The 16,154-nt window shown below is 45.7% G+C and overlaps 2 protein-coding genes and 1 pseudogene across 2 annotated transcripts in view; 1 reads left to right on the plus strand and 2 right to left on the minus strand.

Annotated features, from left to right (window-relative positions):
• Positions 1-16,154, plus strand: part of CFAP47 (cilia and flagella associated protein 47) — a 596,979-nt gene that overhangs the window by 538,004 nt on the left and 42,821 nt on the right. The gene's annotated exons all lie outside the window — the stretch shown is intronic.
• LOC148113425 (uncharacterized) overlaps positions 1-16,154 on the minus strand; it is a 165,922-nt gene that overhangs the window by 5,597 nt on the left and 144,171 nt on the right. The window lies entirely within an intron of this gene.
• LOC148113426 (uncharacterized) lies at positions 1,875-15,137 on the minus strand (annotated as a pseudogene).

A 16,154-nucleotide genomic window follows, 5' to 3' on the forward strand; every position in this document is an offset into this window, starting at 1 on the left:
CAGGCAGGCTGGCTGCTCTCAGTGGCCCTCAGTGGCCAGGCATCTCGGTGGTCCTGGGCTCCACTGCGCCAAAGGAATCCATGGAGGGCTAGTCAACCAGGATGCCGTGGGGGTAGAATGGTTCCTCCAGGGAGGAAACAGTCCCACGTTTGACTGTGCTGAATGAAGGAGGACTGGCACACCGATCCCACTGGGGAGGGAACATCAAAGTCAGCTGGTTCAGGATCAAATCTGTGTGTTTGGGCTGGTGCAAGCGCCTCATGCTGCCAAGGCTCAACTGGTTGAACCTTTCTGGCAACTCCTCCAAGGTCTGGCTGCACACCACGGTCTGATATCTCCAGTCTCCGGAGTCACTCAGGTCCAGCGGTTCCATTGCCCTCCACTTGAGGATTCCCTGATCAATGCCACAGGACAATCCCTCACTGGCTCCTGGAACGAGCCTCGGCCGCCAAGGTCATCCTGAGCCTGATACAGGTCTCTGGAGACAGGCCACTCAGTGCAGACTTTGGGCCAGGTGCCCACCTGGCATGCGATCTCCACCACCACTTCTGCCACCCATTGGGTCTCTGAGGGGTCCTGCGGGCTTCCCAGGGTCTCTCCGCAGACACCTGCATTCTCATCCCATTTCTTCTCCATCTCATCTTCCCTGAGTCTTCTTGCTCCTGGGGTAGAATGGATAGCAGCCAGGGCTCAGGACCCTAGAGAGCTGCTCCAGTTGGAGCGGAAAATTAGGAGAGTTGGTTTAATGTCAGGATTCCAAGTAATACACCCATAGCAAAAAGAACTCTGAAGCAGGTAGTTTCCTCAAAGAATAGTTTTATTGGATATATCATATTGGCACAGTTCTGATGAAAACAAACTCTGAAGGTTTCCATGGTTTTCACCTAATTAAAAATAAAAAAATTTCTCCTTTCCCAAACAATCAGTCACATGGTCCAGTCAAGGTGCTGTCCAGTTGCCTGGTAACGTCATTCCTCCTTTTTCTCTGGCCACCTGTGGGAATGTCCTTGGTTCCCAGGAGAAAGTATTTTGTTTTGGCTATCCCCAGCTATCTCTATTCCCCCCACCCTATTCCTCAGCTCCAGTATGGCAACACTGAAGCTTCAAAATGGCTTTGGTCAGGTCAGCTTCAGGAATGACATTAGGGCTTTTACAACCTCACTATGATCTCCACTTGGGCTGATAGGGGGTAATTGTTCCACTTAACACCAGTCATCTTCCCCTTTGTTGTTGCTCTTGTAAAGGGTCAGCTGGGCACCATCCTCAGTTGGAATTCCCTCTCCTTCCCTGATTGGGGGGGGGGGGAGAACTCTATGACCTGATGTGCCACTTCAACTTCTCCTTCCCAGCTCTATGGTCTTCATGGCTACATCAGAAACATAAACTGGGCCCATGCCTCAAGGCTTCAGGAAAGTCTGAGTCTTTCATGGTGGGGTTCTTCTGGCCCAGCATCCACTTCTCTTAGCTCCTCTTTGGGAAGCCTTCCACTCCTCCACTTTGTTTGTAATCCACTAGATCCAGCTTCACTCTTACTACCAGCTGATACCAGTCATGGATCCATTTGTGTATTCCTCGAAGTAGGCAAGCATGGTACAGCTCTCAGTTTAGGCTTTCTCAGAAATAATGGACCAGGAGCTACTCCAGCCAGTGCCTCAGCTTCCCTGCTAGCCTTCGGAATTCACAAATGTATTCAGCTGCCAGTCCATTTCCTTGCCTGATGGCCTGGACATCGGATTGCACCTGTTAGACTAGTGTTATATCTCTGAATCAGTCTCTGAGCTCCTCCAAGAACGCATCAGGATCCCCCAGCTCAGAAACTCCTTCATCATGGAGACCTGTCACCCATTCCACTGCCTCTCCAGGTTTGCCAGCATTCATACAGTGTTCATACAGACCACATCGATGATGTAGGCCAGCCTGTAATGGTCCAGGTGAGCCCATACTTGGTTCAGGAAGAATGCCAACTTCCCTGAGCTCCCATTGAACATGGCCTTGATGCAAAACTTTATTGAGTACCTCATTTCAGCACAAATGAGAGCAAACCCAGATCTTACCATTTTCTGCACAAACCCACATAGTCAATGTTCAGGATCTCTCTCCTCCTATCAGACTAGGTCGCATTGTCCAATGGAGTCTCCTGGTATTGTTGTGAGAAAGTATTTTGGCTCTGGTAAACACCTGCTGAAACATCCTTGGCTCTCATGGATGGCATCTTGATGTCTGGAACCTAAGTTCTATCTCCCCTTTTCCTCCCCCCATAGTTCGTTGGCAAGCTGAGAAGTGATAATAGTCACAACAGCAAAAAGTGTGTCAGGTGTGCCTCCTTTCAATACTCAAAAAAGAAAAACCCGACTTCATTTTCATAGAGAAAGGTACTTTTACTGAGTATGAACTGAATGCAACCAAAGAAAAGCAAGGTCTGAGGCAATAGGCACGAAAATCACATATAGAAAGCATCCTTAAAACCTTCCCCCCAATCATCAAGTCAGGATTATCCAATCCACATCCCCCCCAGGTGTCATGTGGGGTGCAGCTTCTGATGGTGCCATCCTCCTGGTATGTCACAACGGTTGACCTTGAGTGGTTATCAGCGCTCTTCCCTGCTGCAGAGAAAACGTGAGGAAAACTTTCGCCCCTTTTCTCCACCAGTTCACTTCCCCCACCCCCAGACATCCAAACAGCTCCCCCCTCCCCCTGTTACAATGGCAGCCGAGCAAGCAAGCAAGCAATAAAAAGGTGGAGGCTGATAAAGTGCCTTTTGAAGCTTGACAGTAAGATTCAAAGTAAATTAGCACATCAGGCAATGTCCATCAAAAACTTCACAATATAACAAGGCTACAGGGGTCCAGTGTCAGTTATAGCAGTTTTTCCTCAAATTTGACTATCCCAGAATTCTCCATCCAGCACACATCTTAAAGCTGCTAAGCTTGAGAAAGACTGCTTTAAAAGAATGCTCTGAACTTTCAAAGTGAGAACTTCAGTAAGATAAATAAGTATATGAAATAGAAAGTCATGATGTTGACAATTTAATCAAATTATGATAAGGAAGTTGATATTTTCCTAAGCCAGTTTCTGGGGGAAAATAAAGACCAAAAATACTGAAAAGAGAATAGGCTTTTTTCTGACGTGAAATGACATCTAGGCTCAAGAATTACTAGTATGGCTTTAGCTGCCAGTGCCTTCACGTGTCTCTAAAAATTCAGTCTATGAAATATTGTGCTGCCTAATTACACTGTGTAGGGCTGAATTTAAAAAGTCAGGGTGTAAAGTTGCAAAATGAGTAGAGTGTGTCAATTCCAGGGATTACATAAAATAATGGTTTTGGGATTTTCTGATTTTGTTTCACAAAACATTTGCAATCTTCATAGCAACTAATGAAATTAAAAGGCCACCTGTCTCTCTTGGAGCCTTGTTCTGCCTTCATAAACATTGCTAAAGATACTTTCTGAACTAGAGAATATATTAATCAGGGGTGAAATGCTCCCAGTTTGGACCGGATCACCTGATCCAGCAGGGCCGGATTTAGATGAAAAGAGGCCCTAGGCTATTCCACTTATGAGGCCCTTTCACCTATAGTGAAAGTGTAATTTTAATTTTGCTAACAATTTGAATGTAGGCCCCTCTTGATCTTGAGGCCCTAGGCTGAAGCCTAGTTAGCCTATAGGAAAATCCAGCCCTGTGATCCAGTAGCGATGGCGGCAGGTGGTTTGGGGAACTGGTAGCCAAAATCCCTGCCCATCATTACTTTTAAAGGATGTCCTTGGCTATAATTGATTTTCTGTGTAGAGCTGACTTCTTGCATCTGTGATTCTGAGAGGGACAGTTGTCATATATGTCTCTCTTGAGGATATGTAGAGGATTCTTGGAGAGAATTCTTCCTCCGTCTTGACTTTCGAACCGCTGCACCCCGCCGCAGGGAGGCGGAGCCGGTAAGTTGTTTCCGCCCCAGGCGCCTGATGGAACCTGACAGATTCCAGACGGAGCTTGGGCCATTTCCTGAGGTTCTGGCACACGCCTTGACTGGAGACCTGGTGGCCGCCTGGGATAGGGCGGCTGCTGGTGCTCTGGATCGGATCGTGCCTTTGCGGCCTCTGACCCGGCGCCGATCTCAATTGGCTCCTTGGTTTACCGAGGAGCTGAGGGAGTTGAAGCGCCGGAAAAGACGCCTAGAGAGTAGTTGGAGGGCCAGTCTTTCTGAATCTGACCGGACACTAGTAAGATCCCACATTAGGAATTACTTAGTGGCGATAAAAGCAACGAAATGTAGTTATTTTGCTGCTCTTATTGCGTCATCAGATAATCGCCCGGCCGCCCTCTTTAGGGTGACCCGCTCCCTGCTCCACCAGGAAGCGCGGGAGGACCCCTTGGAGGGTAGAGCCGAGGATTTTGTTCAGTATCTGTATGACAAAATCACTCAGATTCGAGAAGATTTGGACTCCGACTGGGTAGTCTCAGGGGGAGAGACAGGGGCAGGTCTTGAGAATGTTATCTGGGATGAGTTTGATCCTGTGACCCCTGAGGACGTGGACAGGATTGTGGGTAGACTGAACGCGACCACTTGTTTATTGGACCCGTGTCCTTCCTGGTTAGTACTGGCTTCCCGGGAAGTGACATGAGGCTGGCTCCAGGGGATTATAAACGCTTCGCTGAGTGAGGGTGACTTTCCCACCGCCTTGAAAGAGGCGGTGGTGAGGCCTCTCCTCAAGAAGCCTTCCCTGGACCCAGCAATGTTGGTAAATTATCGTCCGGTTGTCAGGGCATTTATTAATCCCATGTTTGGCTCTGGGACTAATTACCCTGGTTTAGAGGAGATGAATCGAGGCTTATTCCAAGTTGCAATAATCTGAAAAGAAACGCGAGGAAAAGTTTCTAATAAAACTCATTTATTTGTTATAAAGAAAATAAAACACCTCACTAACTAAAAAAAGTAAATTGTTACATTTTGGAAGTAATTTGGGCCAGCTGCCTTTCAGCAACTGGCACCCGTGGCAAGAGAACAAAGGAAAGAGTGTGAAGAAGCAGGTGAAGGAATGTGGGTGGATACGGAAACACGTAGCTTACTGATAAGAAGTTGGCAAGCTACGGAGAGCCAGACAGTCCAGAAATAATGAGCTCAGCTGGTAAATAAAATAACGCAGTGACATTCCCCTTCTTTGCCAGTTGAGCGAATATCAGTACATCATCAAATAAGGCACATCTTCTCATGCAGATACTCGTGTTGAGCTGCTGGAAGTGGTTTGTTGAGCATATCAGCAATTTGATCATGTGTAGATACATATTGCATTTTGACAAAACCTTTTTTCACCAAATGTTTTATGTTTTGGTAACGAATGTCAATGTGTCTGGACCTAGAACCTGTAAAATGAGATTCAGAAATATAAACCACCGATTCATTGTCTTCCATCACTGTGATCGGTCGGATCGGGTGTGTCCAGATATCTGTGACTAAAGCATCAAACCAAGTTAGAGAATTACATGCATCTGAAACACAAGCATATTCAGCTTCAGTAGATGAACAAGAAACAAAATTCTGTTTACGTACTTGCCAATAAACAGGACATCCATTTAAGAACATCATATAACCTGAAGTACTTTTACGTGATTTCTTATCACTTGCCCAATCAGAATCTGCATAACAACATAATTCTGCATAATCAGTATGTGTTGGTTCTAACAATAACTTCATGTGTTTAGTGTATTTTAGGTATCTCAATAATTTCTTAATACATGTCCAGTGAAACTGTTTTGCCTTACCTACGTGTCATGATAAGAGATTAACACTAAGTGCAATGTCGGGTCTGGTCCAACTACTAATGTACAATAATGACCCAATGACTGAACGATAAAGTGTTTGATCTTCGAACTCAGGACTTTCTTCTTGTGTCAAGTTGTGAAAATCTGTTTGCATGGGTGTCTTTGTTGTGTTAGCATCTTTCATGTTGCAATGATGCAAAACTTGTTCAATTTTATCTTCTTGTGAAAGACTAAACCCCTTCTGTGTTTTTTCAATCTGAACACCTAAATAAGTGCTAATGTGACCTAATGATTTCAATGTGAAGTATCTCTGCAAAGCTTTGGCAAAAATTTCACTCATTTGCTTATTTGGACCAATATAAACAATATCATCAACATAAACAAGAACTATCTCATGTGCATTGTTAGATCTTTTTGTGAACACGCACTCATCAGTTTCGGACTTAATAAAGCCCATTGAATTTAGTTTGTCAGTAAGACATAAGTACCACATTAAACCAGATTGTTTTAGACCATAAAGACTTTTGTTTAAGAACCAGGTATCCCCTTCTTGCTGTCGGAATCCTGGAGGACTTCTCACGTAGATCTCTTCGTCTAGGTCTGCATGTAGATAAGCCGTGTCAACATCAAACTGGAAAACTTCTAAACCAAGGATAGTTGCAGTTGCTAAAGCAATTTTTACACTCTCAGTTCTGACTGTCGGTGAGTAAGTATTTGTGTAGTCCTCAGGATAACGTTGAGCGAAACCCTGAGCTACAAGTCTGGCCTTGTACAGTGACTCACCATTTGGTTTCTTTTTGATTCTGTAGACCCATCGAGTGCCAATGACCTTTTTGTTTGCTGGAGGTTTTGCAGGTGTAAATACTTTAAGTTTCTTTAGACTGTCCATTTCAACCTGCATTGCTTCATACCATTTGTCTTGCTCTGAATCAGGGAGCTGCTTGATTTGCGTGAAATTATCAGGTGGAAGTGTAACATTGCAAATCAAAGGCAAGGGTGCTTTTGTCAGTTGCCAAGAATATCGTTGTGGAGGGATCCCTTTTGTGGCCCTCTTGGAATGTCTCAGAACAACTGTCCAGTCTTCTTCTGCTTCGTCCTCGTCCTCACTTTCGTCGCTAGCGTCAGCATCCGCGGCTTGCGAAGACGGAACATCAGGTTGAGAAGAATCAGTGGAATCTTGATCATCAATCTGCGTGGCATCAGCAGTATCATCTCTGGGAAAATAAACTCCAGGATCATTGGAATGAATCCTGGACCAGTCAATATCTTCCTCAAAATTAGCAGATTGGGAAATCACAATTGCATGTTTAGAGTCAATAAATCTGCTCCATTTTGAATTATCATCAATACCCATAAATCTCAGTCTTTTTGCTGCTGGACTTCCTTTTCTTCTTTGAGCTAAGGGAATGTTCACCATAGCATATGAACCAAAAATATGGATGTTTTTAAGATCAGGCTTATAGCCATACAACATGAAGAAAGGAGTCTGATTTGTTACACTGCTCCAAGTACGGTTGACAATGTAATTTGCGTACTTGATAGCTTCACCCCAGTATATCTTATCAAGGTTGGTGTCTTCTAGGAGACAACGCATCATGGTTTGCAGTACCTCTCCGTTGTGAGCCGATGTGTCAGGGGCTGAAGTCTGATGAATAATTCCATTCTTACGCATCCAGTCCTGGAAACGCTGAGACATGAACTCGGCACCACGATCACTTTGGATTCTGGCGATGCGAACTTGGTGTTGAGTAGAAACAAGGGTTGCAAAGTCTTTAAAGATCTGAAAGGTCTCTGATTTTTCTTTCATAGGATATACATATCCATATCTAGAGTAATTATCAACAATTGTTAGAAAATATTTTCTACCGCTAAATGATGGCGGGAATGGACCAACTATGTCAATGTGAACCAAATCAAAAATGCGTGTTGACAGGCATGTAGCGCATTTGGGAAAGGCTGCTGCTTTGGATTTGGCCTTCTTGCATACAGCACAATCCAAAAACACCTTACACCCCTTTAGATCCAAACCTTTTGCGAACTCCGGCATCTTCCTAAGAACATGGAAACTGGCATGCCCCAATCTTCTATGCCATTTATGGATACACCTGGAATGCAAAGGTTTACCAGTTAGTGAATTCTCAACATTAACATTTTTATGCGGAACCTCAGGCTTGCTCTGAGCAACCTGTTTACCAATTCTATTTTTGTTGGATTTAGGAGCCTTAGGAATAGCAACAGGATGCTGTTGGTATGTAATAAACATCAGGAATGAATGCATCGAGCTCTTCAACATAAACAGTTCCTTTTCCTTTGACCTGACAAGGATGATTTGAAAAAGAATAAAGTTCACGTAGTTCTGGTTCTGGCTCGTGCATTTCTGTGAAAAGTTCCTTTCTGTAGGTAACATGCAATGCTGCACCACTGTCCAAAGTCCACAGGAGTCGTCTGTCGTACTCTGGTTGAGGTTGTGGATCATTGGTTAAAGCCAATGTGGCAAGTGGAGTTTGTGGATCCCGCCGGGGACCACGACGACCTTGTCTTCCACCTCTGCCTCTGCCTCTGGAATCTGTTCCTCTGGGCTGGTACGTGACGGGAGCTGGAACTCGTTGGGGACAATCCCGGGTGGCATGTCCCACACGATTGCAGGTGTAGCATCTTGGCATCCTTGGAGCGTAGGTCCTTCCTCGGAAGGGGCGCCTAGCTGGAGCTTTTGATGCGGGTGGTCCTCTCAAGTGTGGCGTGGCCAACATGAATGCCTCTTCTTCAATTAAAAGTCTACAGACATTGTCCACTGTGCGTTGAGCAATGGGGACTTGGTTAATTTTTGTAACAGCATCTTTCCATTCATAATTCAAAGAGTTAATAATGATGCTGATCATTTGAATATCTTCAATGTTATGGCCTCTTTCTCTCAATTCTGTTCTCAGTCCTTTCAGTTTGGTCAAATGCCCTCCAATTTGTTCACCAGGTTTCAATCTCGAACCGTGGAGTTCAGTCATGAGTAAACATGAAGATTCAATTGAGATAGACCTGTAGCAATTTTCCAATTCAGCCCAAATTTGTCGGGCTGCTGTATTTGGTGGAAAAGTGACCTGCAGTTCAGTATCCATGGACATCAATAATGTTGTGCGAGCCCTTATCTCTAAATCTCTTATTGCATAAGTCCAAGGTTGAGCAGGTGGGTTAAATACCATAAAATGAGTGCCTTCTCTAAGAAGCAATAGTGTAATCTCACTGACCCAGGCTTTGTAATTATGTCCTGACATTTTTAGTTTTGACTCACCAGTTAGTGGAGAGACAGAAAATGCCTGGTGAGGAGCCTGCACTTGGTACGCTGGCTGTGCTGGCAGAAATGCCTGTGGTATTTGCTGTGCCTGTTGTGGACCTAAAAATGGTCTTGGTTGTGCCATTGGAGGTGGGCCAGGAGGTGGCCCTATTTGCACTTGTGGCTGTGGCACATATGCAGGCATTTGTAGCTGCTGTGGCTGATGCACTGGAATCTGCTGTATTCCAGTTGCCATTTGTGCTTGAGCTGCAATATTGGCATGACCTGCTGGAGATGCAATCATTTGCCTTTGCTGTGTTCCATCTAAAAGGACACCAACACCGCCAGGGGGTGTTTGAGTTTGGGCCTGTGGAAACACTTGTGGCATTTCAGCTTCTTGTAGTAAATTACTTTTGCCAGCAGATGGTGCTGCACCTTTGGGCAGCTTTGCATACGGGGCATTGTATGCTTTAGAGTAGGAGTGGTTATGTAAGACATGTGTAACTTGATCAGGGAGACTTTCATGTGACGTATGCAGTGCTCTTTGCCTTAATTTGCCTGACACAGAATCCACCAGGGGGAGTGTCTTTGGCTCTGAGCAAGAAGACAATATGGCGCTTTTTGAAAAATTTAAGTTATCTCCCTTATCTTGCTCAAGCATAGATATAGCCATTTTTGCCTGGAATAGCTGCTGTTCATAGAGTTTTATACGGTCACAAAAGGCTTTCATAGCCAGCTCATCCAGGGTGAGCTTAGAGCTTCGAGGAGAATAATGAATTGTTTCTCTCTCTGCATGGGAGGAATTTTGCTCGGCAGTGTGCTTTAGCCTTGCATCGAGCATTACAAATTCAGAAGGTTCTGGGAAGACTTTTTCAGAGCTTGGAAGATCAGAAGAAAATGTTACTGACCTCAGTCGTAAATCATCATCTTCAAAAACAGCTTCTGTCTTATCTGTCTCCATTTCTGTTCCCACGGCTTTTTCTTGTTCCAGGCGTGTGGCTGTAGTAAGGGGCTGGAAATCTGGAAACCTCCTTTCTGCCACCTTCTCAGCAAAATACATTTTGTATTTGTTTTACTTCTGTTTCGGCATCTCAGCAATATAATTAGCGTACCTCAGTAGCTAAAAACTAATTGCCTATGCGCTCTTATCAGAAGTAACAAAACAAGGAAAAAAGCCATAAATCAAACCGTCCTCGTGCTATCAGATGTCAGGGCATTTATTAATCCCATGTTTGGCTCTGGGACTAATTACCCTGGTTTAGAGGAGATGAATCGAGGCTTATTCCAAGTTACAATAATCTGAAAAGAAACGCGAGGAAAAGTTTCTAATAAAACTCATTTATTTGTTATAAAGAAAATAAAACACCTCACTAACTGAGAAAAGTAAATTGTTACATTTTGGAAGTAATTTGGGCCAGCTGCCTTTCAGCAACTGGCACCCGTGGCAAGAGAACAAAGGAAAGAGTGTGAAGAAGCAAGTGAAGGAATGTGGGTGGATACGGAAACACGTAGCTTACTGATAAGAAGTTGGCAAGCTACGGAGAGCCAGACAGTCCAGAAATAATGAGCTCAGCTGGTAAATAAAATAACGCAGTGACACCGGTCTCCAACCTTCGCTTTCTTGCGAAGGTTGTTGAGAGTGTGGTCGCGCAACAGCTCCCCCAGCACCTGGATGAAATGACCTATCTGGATCCGTTCCAGTCGGGCTTCAGGCCCGGGTACAGCATGGAAACGGCATTGGTCGCGTTGGTTGATGATCTCTGGAGGGCTCGGGACAGGGGGTGCTCCTCTGTCCTGGTCCTGTTAGATCTCTCAGCGGCTTTTGATACCATCGACCATGGTATCATGCTGCACCGGTTGGAAGAGTTGGGGGTGGGAGGCACTGTGTTGCGGTGGTTCTCCTCCTTTCTCTCTGACCGGTCGCAGTCTGTGTTGACAGGGGGACGGAGGTCGACCCCGAGACCCCTCATATGTGGGGTGCCGCAAGGGTTGGTCCTCTCGCCTCTCCTGTTCAACATTTATGTGAAGCCGCTGGGCGAGATCATCCGTGGTTTCGGGGTGGAGTACCATCAGTATGCTGACGACACCCAGCTGTACATCTCCACCCCGGATCACCCCAACGATGCCCTTGAAGTGATGTCCCGGTGCCTGGAGGCCATATGGATCTGGATGGGGAGGAACAGGCTCAGGCTCAACCCATCCAAGACTGAGTGGCTGTGGTTTCCGACGTCCCGATATAGTCAGTTGACGCCATCACTGACTATTGGGGGCGAATCATTGGCCCCCATGGAGAGGGCTCGCAACTTGGGCGTCCTCCTGGATTCACGGCTGTCTTTAGAAGAGCACTTGACGGCTGTGACCGGGAGGATTTTTCATCAGGTTCGCCTGATTCGCCAGTTGCGTCCCTTTCTGGATCGGGACTTGTTACACACGGTCACTCATGCCCTTGTCACCTCCTGCCTGGACTATTGCAACGCTCTCTACATGGGGCTCCCCTTGAGGAGCACCCGGAGGCTCCAACTGGCGCAGAGTGCAGCCGCGCGGGTGGTAATGGGAGCGACATGGCGTTCCCATGTAACACCCCTCCTGCACGAGCTGCACTGGCTCCCGGTGGTCTTCTGGGTGCGCTTCAAGGTTCTGGTTTCCACCTTTAAAGTGCTCCATGGCTTAGGACCCGGGTACTTGCGGGACCGCCTACTACCACCAATAGCCTCCCACCGGCCGGTATGCTCTGATAGAGAGGGGCTCCTCCGGGTGCCGTCAGCCAAACAATGCCGACTGGCGGCCCCCAGGGGGACAGCCTTCTCTGTGGGGGCACCTACTATCTGGAACGAGCTCCCCCCAGAGATACGGAGGATCCCGGATCTGCGCACCTTCCGCCGCGCCTTAAAGACCTTACTATTTCACCAGGCCGGCCTGGCCTAATTTTCCCCCTCTTTTATAAAAGATTTTTAAAATTTTAAATATCTTTTAGTATTTTATATATTCAATTTTAAATTGGTTTTAAAAGTTTGGGGTTTTAAATTTGTCGGGACCAAAATTATTTAATTTGATTTTATTCTATTTTTTAAATTTTGTATTGTATGTGTTTTTATTGTCTGGCTGTGCACCGCCCTGAGCCCTTCGGGAGTAGGGCGGTATAGAAATCAAATCAAATAAATAAATAAATAAATAAAACATGGCAGAGCTTTCTTTACAATTTCAAGATACTCACTTCAATGGAATAGTCTATTTTAGATCACAAAAATGAAGCAATTGCCCTGTAAATGCTATAATCTACTGGTAAGGGTCGATAGTGGTGAGAGATTTAATGTTCTCAGGAAAGGTATAATAAAATATTTATAAAAAGGACTATGGTGCAACCTTGATTTTGCCATTGCATGTCAAATGAAATTAGAAAATAAACTTATTGTCAGTGTTCCAGAAAACCCCCGACTCCCAGTAAAGACACTGAAGCAGGCATTTTCCAAAGTTCTCTTTACTAGCAATAGGTAAACTGGCACATCTGGAAATCCCAAATCTGAAAAACCCAGGCTTTCCTTCACTAATACAAAGCTCCCAAAACCAACTCCTTTCTCTCCTTTCGGTCACATGCTCCAATCACCATCGGTTTCGCCTCGCCCCAGCCCTTGACCACTCCTCCTCCAGATGCTGGACCGCCCTGACCTTGACCGATAGGAAAACTGTTATTATGTCTACTAACTCCCCTCTCCTAAATCCCCCCTCCTATTTTCCCACACATGAAGAGATGGCAGCATTGAAGCTTCCGGCTTAATATTTATTTATTTATTTATTTATTCATTTATTTATTTATTGAATTTCTATACTGCCCTTCTCCCAAAGGACTCAGGGCGGTGAACAGGTTAAGATTTCATATACATTTATTTATTTATTTATTTATTTATTTATTTATTTATTTATTTATTTATTTATTTATAAACAGTAAATAATAAATTGAGTCAACTTGGTGTATCTGCTAAGATCTTGGCATAGAATTTAGATGTTTATGCTAGCCCTGCTTGTTGAAACAGAAAGGTCTTCAGGGCACGTTGGAAAGTGCGAAGATCTGGGATTATTCATATCCCAGGGGGTATTTTGTTCCAAAGAGTAGGTGCCCCCACAGAGAAGGCTCTCTCCCTTGGAACTACTAGACGATATTGTTTTAATGATGGTACTATGAGTAGGCCTACTCTGTGAGAGCGTATTGGTTGGTGGGAGGTTATCGGTTGCAGCAGGTGGTCTCGTAAGTACTCAGGTCCTAAGCCATGGACACTTTAAAGGTAAGAACCAACACCTTGAAGCGCACTCGGAAGGCCACCGGAAGCCAGTGCAGCTTGCGTAGAAGAGGTGTTACATGTGAGCGCCATGTTGCTCCCATAATTACTCGCGCAGCTGCATTCTGGATCAGTTGAAGCTTCTGGGTGCACTTCAAGGGGAGCCCCATGTAGAGAGCATTGCAGTAGTCAAGTCAGGAAATGACGAGGGCTTGAGTAACTGTGCGTAATGAGTCCCGGTCTAGAAAGGGATGCAATTGGCGAATCAGGCGAACCTGATAGAAAGCTCCTCTGGCCACGGCTGTTATATGATCTTCTAAAGACAGTCGTGCATCCAGGAGAATGCCTAAATTGCGAGCTTTCTCTGCGGGGGTCAATGACTCGTTCCCAATAGTTAGTGATGGGACTAACTGGCTGTACCGGGACACCAGCAGCCACAGCCACTCAGTCTTGGAAGGGTTGAGTCGAAGCCTGTTTCTCCCCATCCAGACCCATCCAGCCTCAAGGCACCGGGACATCACTTCAAGGGCATCGTTGGGGTGGTCTGGGGTGGAGATGTACAGCTGAGTGTCGTCAGCATACAGATGGCACTGCACCCCAAAACCATGGATGATCTCACCCAGCGGCTTCACATAAATGTTGAACAGGAGAGGCGAGAGGACCGACCCTTGCGGCACCCCACAAACCAGGTGCCTTGAGGTCGACCTCTGCCCCCCAGCCAACACAGACTGCGACCGGTCAGAGAGATAGGAGGAGAACCACCGTAAAACAGTGCCTCCCACTCCCAACCCCTCCAACCGGTGCAGCATGATACCATGATCAATGATATCAAAAGCTGCTGAGAGATCTAATAGGACTAGGATAGAGGAACATCCCCTATCCCGAGCCCTCCAGAGATCATCAACCAACGCGACCAATGCTGTTTCTGTGCTGTATCCAGGCCTGAAGCCGGACTGGAACGGGTCTAGATAGACAGCTTCATCCAGGTACTGTGGGAGCTGTCGTGCCACCACACTTTCAACAACATTTGCTAAAAAGCGAAGGTTGGAGACTGGATGGTAGTTTGCTAAAACAGCCGGATCCAGAGAGGGCTTCTTAAAGAGAGGCCTCACCACCGCCTCTTTCAAGGTGGGAGGTAAGAATCCCTCGCTCAGAGAAGCGTTAATAATTCTCTGGAGCCAGCTACGTGTAACCTCCCGGGTAGCCAGCACTAGCCAGGAAGGGCACGGGTCCAATAAACATGTGGTTGCATTCAACTTCCTCAGTAACCTGTCAACGTCCTCAGGAGTCACAGTATCAAACTCATCCCAGATAATGTCCTCAAGATCTGCCCTCGTCATTTCATCTGAATTAACCCAGTTAGAGTCCAAGCCTTCCCGAATCTGAACGATTTTATCATGCAGATATTGTGCAGAATCCTCAGTTCGTCCTTGCAGAGGGTCTTCCCGGGCTCTCAGCTGGAGTAGAGAGTGGGTAACCCTAAACAAGGCAGCTGGGTGATTATCTGCCGATGCAATAAGAGCAGAAAAATAGTTACATTTTGCCGCTTTTATCGCCACTAAGTAGATCTTAATATAAGATCTCACTAGTGTTCGGTTGGATTCAGAATGGCTGGTTCTCCAACTGCTCTCTAGGCGTCTTTCCCGGCGTTTCATCCCTCTCAGCTCATTAGAGAACCAAGGAGCTGGGTAGGTTCGACGCCGGGTCAGAGGCTACAAAGGCATGACCCAGTCTAAAGCACCAGCGGCCATCCTATCCCAGGACGCCACTAGGTCTTCAGCCGAGTCATGAGCCAAGGTCTCAGGAAATGGCCCAAGCTCCATCTGGAACCTATCAGGATCCATCAGGCACCTGGGACGGAACCATTTAATTGATTCCACCTCCCTGCGGTGGGTTGTAGTGGTCAGAAGGTCAAGCTCAAGGAGAGAATGGTCTGACTATGACAAGGGTTCGATGACTATATCCCCTATATCTAAACCATTCAGCCACTGGTCAGAGATAAAGATCAAATCCAGAGTGGAGGTCGGAGCATGCCACCGCTTGAAGAGAGTGGGTGCGTACCCCCCTGACATGATGTGGCCTCCTGCTCCCACCATATCTGCCCCTCCCAACCATAATCTTGATGGAACAGCCCATTTCCATGCCAGTATTAAGTCTGCCTATTCCCAGTTCCGAGTTTCCTATGATGTAATTTTGTGTTGACTTTGGCTTCACTTTTGGAAAATTATTTACTAATCCCTCCCTCTGTGGATTGCCCCCCAAATCCACATGATCCACCCTGTTTATACCCACTCCCCCTTTCAGAAGCCATTAATTTTTTGGTTAGAAAATTAGATAAGAAAGCCCTTTATCCCCTCTTAGCACCATGCCACCTCTTGGGATTCCAAAATCCGTCATCAAGGTAGGCCCTCGATAATGTGGAGGGCCAAATTTGCGAGAGGGGGGAGTCTCGCAATGCCAAGAGTTCGGTCGCCAAATACATCTAGTAAGTCAGATGGATATAGCATTTGGGTCTGGTCCAACAGTCTGATGTAAGAGTCTTGAGGCAGGCTTACACAATATGGCTTACACTGACACTTATCTCATTTGGAAAGTGTTTTCCCCATTCCTCCTTTGTTCACATTTGTACTTTGTTATACTACTATAACAAGTCAGCATAGTTAGCTATATCAATATTTTTTCTTCATCTTGGAATAAAATTGTGAATTTTGCTTTTTCAGCAGCTATTGAAAATAATTTTAGTTGCACATCTAAATAGCAGAAGTCAGATAATGTTACTTTCATTGCTAGGGCTATGAATGCTTTGAAAATGATTTAGAAGAATGTTTCTCATCTCCCTGATAGGGAATCAATAGAACATT

This window comes from Pantherophis guttatus, chromosome 5 (genome assembly GCF_059756535.1).
Source record: "Pantherophis guttatus breed Tessera chromosome 5, ASM5975653v1, whole genome shotgun sequence".
Classification (NCBI taxonomy): Eukaryota; Metazoa; Chordata; class Lepidosauria; order Squamata; family Colubridae; genus Pantherophis; species Pantherophis guttatus.